Below are 12286 nucleotides of genomic sequence, written 5' to 3'. Positions count from 1 at the left end.
TCCCAGAGCCAGAAAACTTGATTGGCCCTTAACGAACTTAATAGAATCCTTTCTCCTCATACCCAAATTTACCCTGATATGAAACTTCTAAGAGCAACTGGAATTCAAAGGCTAAAAGACCATGGGTTCTATTCCAGTTTTTCATGGTTTTGCTTTAGTAGAAGATGGCTTCAGTTTCTAGCCTACTAGCAAAATATTTGATGGTCATTCAGACCTTGATAAGTTGCTCAATTTTTAGCAGTTTCATTTATTAGCATTAAAGATATCGTATTGTAATCTTATCTATTCATATCTACATTTTTTTTGAGACAGAGTCTTGCTCTGTCACCCAGTCTGGAGTGCAGTGGCACAATCTCTGCTAATTGCAACCTTCACCTTTTGGATTCAAGCAATTCTTGTGCCTCAGCAACCCAAACAGCTGGGATCACAGGCATGCACCACCACACCCAGCTAATTTTTGTAATCTTAGTAGAGATGTAGTTTCACCATGGTGGCCAGGCTGGTGTCAAACTCTGGACTCAAGTGAGCACCCCCTTCAGCCTTCAAAGGGCTGGAATTACAGGTATGAGCCACTGCACCAAGCCTATTCACATATACTTTTTAAAGCAATAGAAATAATATAAATGACAAAGGAAAATTCAATATAAATATGCAAATTATAACAATAACTTTAGTTTCTCATACTGGCAAAGAAAAAATAATATGACTATTGTGAAGGCAATAGATTCTTTCAAATTAAACCAAAGGAAATCTTTACACAAAGGTCTTCATAGAAATAAAAAATTGATGTTTTCACTATGCTGAAAGACTCATTTAATGATGACTATGAATATGAAGAATTAATCTCTCTAAAACTATGCATTTATATGCAATTTTTAAAAATTCATTTTAATTTAAATCACAGACACTGAAATTAAAATACTAACTATATTAAATACATTCTGATCTACCAACTATATCTTACTCATCTTATCAACTGCCCTGATTCCAATACCATTGTGAAAATAATATCCTATATAATTAAATTCACTTGGTTTAGCATGTTTTCCACATATGCTCTTAAAAAATATTAGTTATATATATGATGTTTTAAGAGTATGAGTGTAATTATATATATGTATATGTTTTAATGAAAGCATACATCTTTATTTGTAAAATATAAGAATTAAAAATGAAAAAGAACTGTAAAATTCAGCTCAACAATTTATATTGTTAAGGCTGACAGTTTAGAGAGTTTTCTATTAATATGATATCAAAATGAACACATCTACTTAAAAGAAACCAGTTATAGACAATAAAACCCAGCACAGCTTATAAAACTAAAGGGGACCAAAGACTGGATCCTCGGTAGGTCTTACTAATTCCACAGCTGAACCAGTGATTTCATGTTTCACAGGGGAAAAGAAAACAAAATAATAATTTTTATAAAAGCATAAAAGTGTGAGACTTTGAATTGTTTTCCCATCTGACAACAGAGAATAAATAAATTATACCGGCAAATAGTTGTGCCTAGAAGGGACATCAATGACCATAAGAACCAACTCTTCGTTACACATATGAGAAGATGAGAACTTATTTGTCCTGGATAATAAAAGTGGTTGCTGAGAGAACACAGGCCCCAGTCTTCTAGATCAATATTACTTCCCCTTAGAACACTAAGGTTCTGCTAACAAACAAATCATCATATCAGCTGACTCTAATCCACCGAGATATGCTTACATTGAGCACGGTAAATGAAGAAGTGCACTGGAATTGCTGTAATGGCATTGTGTTTTCCTTATCTATCCACCCCCACAACTCATCTTGTACTTTCCTCACATTTATATGGGGAAATGGAAAAAATATTTTTAATATGTTATTTCTTTTCTCAGTTTGATGAAATGAATATTGGACCAATTATATTATGTATTTATAATTATAATAAATGCTTATTATTTATATGTGCTAAAGTCACATTACGTGCTATATACATAATATTTTATTTTATATTTATGATACAGATATTGGTACCCCGAATGTATAAATTTGGAAACTGTACTTTAATTGATGAAGATTATTCAGATGAGGACCCAGGTCTCAAATCTAGATGCATCTGACACCAACTCATGTGCTGTGAGCCATGTCATATACCACTTCAAAATCCTTTCCTTCTACATCTGGTATTTACTCAGTGTATTCTCATAGATCCTTGAATGCACACTGTTTTAGCTGCCATAAAATAGAATGACCTCAGATTGTGATCACTCTCTGTGAGTGCTATACTACGTATGTGATCTGTGTCCAGTATTTATTGGTCATATTTATTGGTGTCATAAGAAAGCATAGATATAAGTCCTGTTGTTAATTATTATTCTACCATTGCATATTCAAGTCTTGGAAGATTTGGATTAGTAAAATATGTCCAAGTAGCTCATGCTATCCAAAACTGATTATGCTGATAAGTCATGTATTAGGTCCTTGTTGATCTCCACTGTGTTCCAAAAATAATACCTTTACATGGTTAAAACCCACATGCATTAACCTTCTTGAACAGTTGCATGTTTTTCCACATGCTTATCTTCCTTTGCTTTTGATGCTTAGATTTTTATCTAAAGGTTTGTATACACCAACACTAGGATCTCTAACCATTATGGTAAGAAAGTGCAATATTGTTATGTGCAGGTTACCAGTGAGGGAAAAGTTAACTAGTGCAAGATGATGTTGAGGATGGAGTCCATAATGCTGAGACTTCACTCTGGACCTCAGAGAGAGTGATGTGATCTCTCTTAATTCAAATTTCTTCACTAAAATGAGGTAATTGCTTCCAATTTTTAATGAGGTCTAGATAGTTTTGGCATTCATTTTAATACGTTTCTATAAACTTTCTACATTGTGTGAAACTTCAGCATGTGAGTAATGGTAGTTTTCAAACAAACTATCATTAACTAAATGTAAACAGAGGCTTTGAGAGGGGCAAAATTCATTTTTTGCTCAATGTTAAATTTGAATATTGAAAGAAAAATTGGTATGCCAAAAAAAAGGTAGAAAAAAAGATCGTTTAAGAAATATCCTGTATCCCTGTTTACATCAAGTAGAGCAAAAAGACAGAGCAATTAAAAAAGAGCAAGATGGTGTGATAGTTAATTTCTATTGCAGAGAGACTTGGAGAAAGCCTGTTGTGTCATGAAGATGCAGCTGTAGAAAGAACACATGCAACGTGTCATCAACAGAAACGCCATCTCCCGTTTGGCAGAAAATACCAGTTGGTTAACATATAATTATTATTGACTAAAAATAGCCCAGTGGTAATTATCTCAGCTTAGCTTTATTTCGCTGGATGATTATATTTCAGCATGGTGTTTGTGTGTAGTCAACAAGCATTTCTAGGGACATAAACACAAACTGTGAAGAGCTGCCTTTTTTTCTATTTCCAACTCAAGTGTTGTTTCTTCATTCAAGTTATGACAAATAGTACTTGAGTATCTCTACGAGGGGACAGTCACTGTAATAAGAGTGAAGAGGCAAAAATCATACAATAAAATGCAGGGCAGGGTTCAGAAAATAATCTTGTATGTAAAAATACTTTATCTACCACAAACAAAGAAATACCCAAGTTCTTCCTAATGCCCTCAAGAACCTGCCTATAAGGAATAAGATGTCAATGAGACTCAATGTAATAACTTAGTTTTAGGGAAGAGGCGAGAGTATTTTATAATGAATGAGAATGCTAAATAATGAAAGACTAGTTCACTATAGAGAAGTCAGGTTAAGTAAGTCTATGAAATTGATTTATTTACCAAATAAGTAATAACAAAGAGGCTCTACGATAAATAATCACATACTGAAAACTACTCTTTTGTGAGTATTTTCCTAAGAGTTTCCCAAATGCCTCATGCATTAGGTTGATTGACTCTAGAATGCAAGAGGTGTTTTGTTGCTAGTGGGTGTTATAATTCATGGACATTACTCTAATGTGACTCTTCCCACCATCCTATCCACTTAAAATTCTTTGGGTGACAACCACTCTTGACTTCATAATATTAGGCTCAAGAAGGTCATTATTTAGTTCATTATATAAGTTACTTATTCATTAAAAAAATGAAATTCTAAGCATCCAGCACATGTGAGATGTAGCAGAAAGTCTAACAAAATACGAATGATTCCTTCTCAGAGTATTGAGGGGCAAACAAAAATTAAACAAATTAATACACAAGTTACAATTAACTTATATAAGAGCCAACAAGTTATGTTGCTTGCCATTAACTGAGATGTGGTAAGCCCCATGTAGTTTAAATTGAAATGAAGTGGAATGAGTGTGACTGCGTGTGTGTGTGTTTGTGTATTTAGTAAAAGCACCTAACTGCAGGAGGAGGGAATGTTGTAGCTGTGTGCACTTTGTTTGCTCTGTCAACATTTTAAAAGCTGATGTCATTAAGTTTATGAAAGTCAAGGAATCATAGAATACATTCTTCACCAAGATAATGGGAGTGGTTTTGATTACAAAAGCATCAGAGAAAAGAATAGTTCAATATCAGTCATATGATTTGGTAAAGGAAAGCTGAGAAGTTATATGTGTTTTCCGTCAACAGGCTGAAAACTTGTGTGTTTTGTTAATTTTGCTGTGACTCCAGGTAGCTCTTGAACCAAGCTTAACCTTCAAACATTAAAAGAATAGAAATTAAAGTCTCCATAATAGCCAGATTATATATTCTATGTAGTTTCTGGACTACTGTTGCAATCCTTTTAATTAACAGGATTGTAGAAGCCACATTCATTGGAAATTATTTGTGGAATGTAAACTAAAATTTCATTAAATGACTTCCTCTCTAGAATGCACTGAGCACTGACTATGAGCAAGATACTGTAAAATGCACACTGTTTCAGTCATCAAGGGATTTATAGCCTAGTAGGAGAAAAAATATAATCAGGAAAGTTAATATAACATTTTAGATGTTGTGGTACAAGTTCACTCAATTCTATTGCAAATATAAAGAAAAAACTAAGCAGAGCTAGTTAAATCACCCTAGAGAACCATGAAGTATTTGTCCAAGCAGTATTCCAAATCCATCTTTTTCTCTCTATCTTCATGGTACAACTCTGGTGGGAACTCTCACCTGACCTACTATAATCATGCCCTGCTAACCAGTCCAAGGCTACTACCCTTGACCTCTGACAATCTTCTTCAGCCAGGTTGCTCTCCTGCAACAGGAAAGAGTTTCATCTAATTCTCCTACATTAAAAATTCTCAGTGCATACATTATAAAATCCAAATTGCACCCTATGTCATAAAAGCCTTCACACATTGTGACACCTATCTACCTCTTTGACTTTATCTCAAAATACCCTTCTAGTTTACTCAAGACACCATACAAATCAAAATCTTATATTCAGTCTTTTACGTTTGTTGAGTAGACTATGTGTGTTCTCATCTCATGGGGTTTACATCTTCAATCACTTCTTCTTAGAACAAAAAGGTGATATTATCTATAATTTAGGTTTTACGGAAACTTTACATCATATGTATTTTTTAACATTTGAAGGTTAAGTGTAATATTTACAGATGCTTTCCATAATTCAGCTATTAAGCCAATGTCACGTGGTCACTTCCCCAGAGAAGTCTTCACTGACCTCTCAGTGCACATTTGCCATCGTCACATCTACCACTTTCTTTCTTTCGTTGCAGCACTTACCAACATCTTATTGATTTAATTGTATACGGCCTGTTTATCACCATCAATTATAATGTGAGCTCCAGAAAACCTTCACTAGCTCATCATATTTACTTTTGGTCACTGACCCAGTGCTTGTATAATACCTGTAACCTATAAAACACAATAACCAAGTGAACAGGAACATGACTCCTAAATCTAATGAATAAAAATATTACACACCCAATTAAAATTGGAATTTCAGATAACAACATATTATTTTAATATAAGAATGTCACAAATTGCATAAAATATACTTCAATGTGACTGGAATCTTTACTTTCTTTAGACTGGGATTCAAATAAATCAATTATAAAGAAAATTTTAGGGCAGTTAGAAATTTTAAAAAACTAAAAAACAGAGTTCAGTGCAAGTCCTGCTAATTGGCTTTGATGTAATAATAATGGTTTGGTTATGAGGACAATATCTTAATTTTTTTTCCCAGATGCCTACTGAATCATTCATAGGTAAATGTCTGTAGTCTCTTTTAAATTTTTTAAAGAAAAAATAAAACTATATATAAGTTTATGAAGCAACTAAGACCAGATGGTATCATGTTGTTTGAAGCTGAAAGGTGTGAAAGAGAGGGAGAACCCCCTAAGGATTCTCTTGTGCTCTCACCCCCATCTTTATTGGAGTCTTCTATTGCTAGCACCAAGTGTGGGGATGGTGCTGAAAACCACAGCTGAAGGGGTTAGCCTCCCCCTCCTCAGATCACAGATCGGCCAGGCAGAGGAGGAAAATGCGCATAAGCACCACAGGCCCAAAACCTGCAGAGATATTATCTCACTCCTCTCTACTTCCTTATATGTTGTAATTTTTCATTCAAAATAGAAAAGAAACATACTTATAGATATACCTTAAGATATATACGTGGCCGGGCGTGGTGGCTCAAGCCTGTGATCCCAGCATTTTGGGAGGCCGAGGCGGGTGGACCATGAAGTCAAGAGATCGAGACCATCCTGGTCAACATGGTAAAACCCCGTTTCTACTCAAAATACAAAAAATTAGCTGGGCATGGTGGTGCGTGCCTGTAATCTCAGCTCCTCAGGAGGCTGAGGCAGGAGAATTGCCTGAACCCAGGAGGCGGAGGTTGCGGTGAGCTGAGATCGTGCCATTGCACTCCAGCCTGGGTAACAAGAGCGAAACTCCATCTCAAAAAAAAAAAAAAATATATATATATATGTTTAGCTCCACAGCTGAATTCAGCACTCCTTAAAGGGATGCATTGTGCCCTTCATATTTTAGTATTCTTACACAGCTTTTTTACTGAGTACATAACATATAATCAATCTATATGTACTGATTATTATAAACATATTAAAGAATCAATTTATTAGAGGGTAACAAAATATGTTAGCCACCAAATATGCCACTTTGGCATAAGGATTATTGTGAGAGGAACACAACTGAGAAGGAGCATATTTAAGAAAAGTCTCTGCCCTTCCTGTTTGCCAAAGGAGAGACAGATGTGTAAAAGCACCTTCCTCCTCTCTCTACCAGGAAGGATAAAAGGTAATCTCTTGAGACAACTTTAGACTGTTATCAACTTGAGATAGCAGCAGAGGAATCAACAAAAGAAACTTTATTAACTGACCATTATCGACCATTTGAAAGTTTCCTTACAAATGCCTTCCCACAACATACTGCCCCTAGAAGCTCAAAATCCTTTCCCTTAGTCTTGTCATTTTACTACACGACGATAATTTTTCTCTTGTTAATCTGACTTTTATCTAGAGCCCCACCTGATGAACTCATATGGATACAGAATAAAGAAAAATTTCCCTCCCCTACACTCTTTTGTAACAGAGTATTTTACTTTGACTAGAGGAAGAGGAAACAAAGAAACTTGTTTTTCTTGTTCACTTGATTCTTTTCATTAACATTAACAGTTTTTTAATTACTCTTGCCTCCTTTTTGCCTCCCTTATAAAGTTTGTCTAATACAATTAATTTTCTAGGAGATTTTTGAGTGATTAATATAAGGTATATAAATTGCCTACCCACCAATTATTCCACAGAATTAAAACACTTAAAAATAAATTTAATAAATCCTAATATCCAGCTTTACCTATAGGCCAACATTGCTCCCAAGTGGTATAGTCACAGAACATTATTACAGTCCATTTGGTTGTCTTTTGGCAATTTTGTTTGCCAAAACAGAAAATGTATATCAAACCTTATGTAGGAGTGGAAAGATGTTATACCTTTCCTCACCCATCATAAGGATCACAATCATACACCTACAACAAAAGACAGATTAAGAAGTGAAAAGCTACCAAATTTTTCAAATCAAAGCTTTATGTGATAGGGGAGCTTCAGAAATAAAAACTCAAAGACTCAGGAAAAACCATATTTATGCTTTGGTTTGGTGAAGAATGGACAGCCTTGCAGAAATATGACTGAACAAAAGGGAATGGTTTAATGCTCATAGACTGAAGAAGGACTTAGGGAGGCCTGTCTGCAGATTCATCCTGGCCTTTCTGTGTATCACTCCTTCCTCCCAGGTATGGGGGCAGGACCCCTCTGGAATGAGGGTCCTCATGGGAGATGAGAAAATGGAGAAAGTGATTATATAGTCCATTTTCATGCTGCTGATAAATGCATATCCAAGAATGGGGAGAAAAAGAGGTTTAATTGGACCTACAATTCCACATGGCTGGGGAGGCCTCGGAATCATGGCAGGAGGTGAAAGGCACTTCTTACATGGTGGTACTGTAAGAAAATAAGAAAGATACAAAAGAAAAAATCCCTGATAACCCCATAAGATCTTTGCGACTTATTCACTACCATGAGAATATAGGGGAAACCGCCCCATGAATTAAATTATCTCCCACTGGGTCCCTCCCACAACACATAGGAATTATGGGAGTAAAATTCAAGATGAGATTTGGGTGGAGACAAGAGCCAAACCATATCAGTGACCTCTCTAGGGTTTATTACTTGCTTGTAGGTTCTTCCTCTCCTTCTCCTCCTCCTCCTCCTCCTCCTCCCCCCGCTTTTGCATTCCTATCCCCCCTCCCCCTCCTTCTCCTTCTCCTTCTTCTTCCTCTTCCTCCTCCTCCTCCTCCTCCTCCTATTATTATTTTCTGAGACATGATCTTGCTTTGTTATCTAGGCTGGAGTACAGTCATGTGATCATAGATCACTGCAGCCTTGAACTCTTAGTCTTCATCAATCTTCTTGTCTCGACCTCCCCAAGTTCTGGGATTACAGGTGTAAGCCAATATATCTGGCCTGGGTTCTAGTTTTTATGGCCCACTTTGGAAAAGATGAACTCTGGTTTCTAGGACTTGCTTTGAGGGAGAAAGAGGAGCAGAAGACAGGAGAGCAGTAAATGGGAGAGAGATTTTATGTGTGAGGCTGCTTCTGAGGCCTTCAATCTCCCAGCATGTCAAAACAACATACTTCAGAATATTGTTTTCTGAACCCCAACACCTACATAAGTATTCAGGAAGAATTCTAATTAGTTTTGTCTATTGGTTAGACAGATACTTTATATTTGTTGCTTTAAATTAAGTTTTAATAAAAGGTACAGCAATCTTTCAGCAAAGTAGGTCTACATTGCTGAGAAATGATCTCAACAAACTTTCTGTAGCCAATGCAATAAGCAAATATTGGAACAAGAAAGAAAGAATAATCTATTTTAATATCCTCAAAATCGTTATTATAAAAAAATACACAGTAGAAATCAAATTATTAAATATATTTAAATGCATATGAATTGACCATGGTCTGGCAAAACAGAGGTACTTCGCAAACAATTGGCAAGTGAAAATTAGGACAATTCTCAGGAAGAGTAGTTTGGCAACAAAATCCCAAATGGCAGAAACCCAGATAAAACTAGTTTAGGCAAAACAGGATTTCTGGGTCATAGAACTGAATGTTTAAAAATCCCACTTGTATTAGTCTGTTTTCATGCTGCTGATAATGACATACCCAAGACTGGGCAAATTACAAAAGAAAGAGGTTGAACTCACAGTTTCACATGGTTGGGGAGGACCCAGAATCACAGTGGAAGGAGAAAGGTGTGGCTCACATGGCAGCAGACAAGAGAAGAGAGCTTGTGCAGGGAAACTCCCCTTTATAAAACCATCGAATCTCATGAGACTTACTCACTATCATGAGAACAGCACAGGAAAGACCTGCCTCCATGATTTAATTACTTCCCATCAGGTCCCTCCCACTACACATGGGAATTCAAGATGAGATTTGGATGGGGACACAATCAAACCATATCACCACTCAACATTCAGTGTGATTGTTTAATCTGAAAGCTCAGACTATACATTTTGAAAAATTATAACCCATTGTCTTTGATAGTGTCCCCTCTCCCATCCTTTGCTCTAGATTCTGCCCTGGAACACTTCTAAAAAATAATGAGAAATGAAAAAATGATACAGAGTTGTCTAATATGGCACCCTCTATGCAGAAATTACTGAGTGCTGCTTCAAAAGTGCTGCAGCAGAGAAGGAGAATCAGACTCCAGTACTCTATGATTTCCTTGCTGCCCCACAATTGGTTGCTATTACATATTTTCCCACATATCAACCTGAACATTTTGCATCTTCATGATCTTCAGTTTTTCCATCACTTCCTCTAGCCTTTTTAAAACGAATAATTGAATGGGTGAGAACAAATGTAGATGAAAGGTGGCAATAAGGGAAAAGCTACTCCAGCTCTTTTTTTTTTTTTTTTTTATACATTCAACTCAAGCTCTTCTTGACAGCAAAATGTCCCTATTTTTACTGTGTTCTTCTCCTTCACTAAAGGCAATTGTCTAGGAAGAGACCTATTTTATGAGCTAGACACAGACATATCATTGGAAAGAGACTATTAGAATAAACCAGTGCCCTCTGGTGAAATTCAAATTCTGAATGCCAGCTTGGAAGAGCAGCACTAAAATAAAGGAAAGAGAAAAGATTATCCGCCAACTTGGCAATACTCTAAAGCCAGTCTTTATAATCTTGGAAGAGAATACTGTGAAATTACACCTTTTCCTAACATTGAGGGCAAGACTCAAAATACTTCTGGAGTTCATACATAATACTCAATCATTATATTAATAATTTTGAAATTTATATTCTAGGCTGTATACCACCATTCCCATTAGATCTCACAAAATTTATAACAAAATGGTCTAACAATAATGAAGTAATTCCCTAAAAAATCTAGTCTTCAAACAAACAGCAGAAAAATTAATATTTGTTTTACATCTTGCTACCTCTAGAGCTCCAGCAATACAATTTTAGTGGGAGTGGGCTAAATTTACTGCATCAGCTCCTGCTTTCAACATTCACCCACTAATGCCACATTTCTGGGCTTTCATCCTCAATAGTCTAATGAATACTCTTATACCAAGCACTACTAGTGACATGGTTTGGCTCTGTGTCCCCACATTAATTTCATGTCAAATTATAATCCCTATGTGTTGGGGAATGTATCTGATGGAAGGTGACTGGATCATGGGGGTGGATTTCCCTCTTGTTATTTTCATGACACTGAGTTCTCATGAGATCCAATGGTTTAAAACTGTTTAGCAATTTCCCCCTTTCTCTCTCTCTCTCTTGCACTCCACCATGGTAAGACATGTGTACTTCTCCTTCACCTTCTGCTATATTTATAAGTTTCTTGACGTATTCCAGTCATGATTCATGTTAAGCCTGTGGAACTGTGATTCAATTAAACCTCTTTTATTCATAAATTACCCAGTCTCAGATAGATCTTTATACCAGTGTGAGAACAAACTATAGAAAATTGGTACCAGCAGAGTGGGGCACTGCTATAAAGATATCTGAAAATGTGGAAGCAACTTTGGAACTGGGTAACAGGCAGAGGTTGGAACAATTTGGAGGTGGCAGAAGAAGACAGGAAAATGTGGGAATGTTTGGAACTTCCTAGAGACTTGTTGAATTGCTTCCACCAAAATGCTGATAGTGATACGGAAAATGAATTCCAGGCTGAGGTCATCTCAGATGGAGATGAGGAACTTATTGGGAGCTGGAGCAAGGTCACTCTTGCTGTGTTTTAGCAAAGAGAATGGCAGCATTGTGCTATATTCTAGGGATCTGTGAAACTTAGAACTTGAGAGAGATGATTTAGGGTATACGTTGGAGGAAACTAAGCAGCAAAGTGCTCAAGATATGGTCTGGCTGCTTCTAACAGCATATAGTCATATGCATTCCCAAGAGATGATCTAAAATTAGAACTTATATTTAAAAGGGAAACAGAGCATAAAAGTTTGGAAAATTTGCAACCTGACCATATGGTAGAAAATAAAAACCCATTATCTGAGAAGAAATTCAAGCTAGCTGCAGAAATTTGCATAAATGAAGAGAAGCCAAATGTTAATAGCCAAGACAAAGGAGAAAATGTCTCTAGGGCATGTCAGAGACCTTCAGGATTGCCCCTCTCATTACAGGCCCAGAGGTCTACTAGGTAAAAATTGTTTCCTGGGCCAGGCCCAGGGCCCAGCTTCACTGTGCAGTCTTGGAACATGGCACCCTATATCCCCAGCTGCTCCAGGTTTAGCCATAGTTAAAAGAAGTTAAGGTACAGCTCAGGTCATTCGTTCAGAGGGTGCAAGCCACAAGTCTTGGT

At 36.4% G+C, this 12286-nt stretch overlaps 1 protein-coding gene across 5 annotated transcripts in view; it reads right to left on the bottom strand.

Annotated features, from left to right (window-relative positions):
• Window positions 1-12286, bottom strand: part of DPP10 (dipeptidyl peptidase like 10) — a 1417953-nt gene that overhangs the window by 457239 nt on the left and 948428 nt on the right. The window lies entirely within an intron of this gene.

This window comes from Callithrix jacchus, chromosome 6 (assembly GCF_049354715.1).
Source record: "Callithrix jacchus isolate 240 chromosome 6, calJac240_pri, whole genome shotgun sequence".
In the NCBI taxonomy this organism is placed as follows: domain Eukaryota; kingdom Metazoa; phylum Chordata; class Mammalia; order Primates; family Cebidae; genus Callithrix; species Callithrix jacchus.
This window is presented reverse-complemented; position numbering and strand designations above follow the sequence as displayed.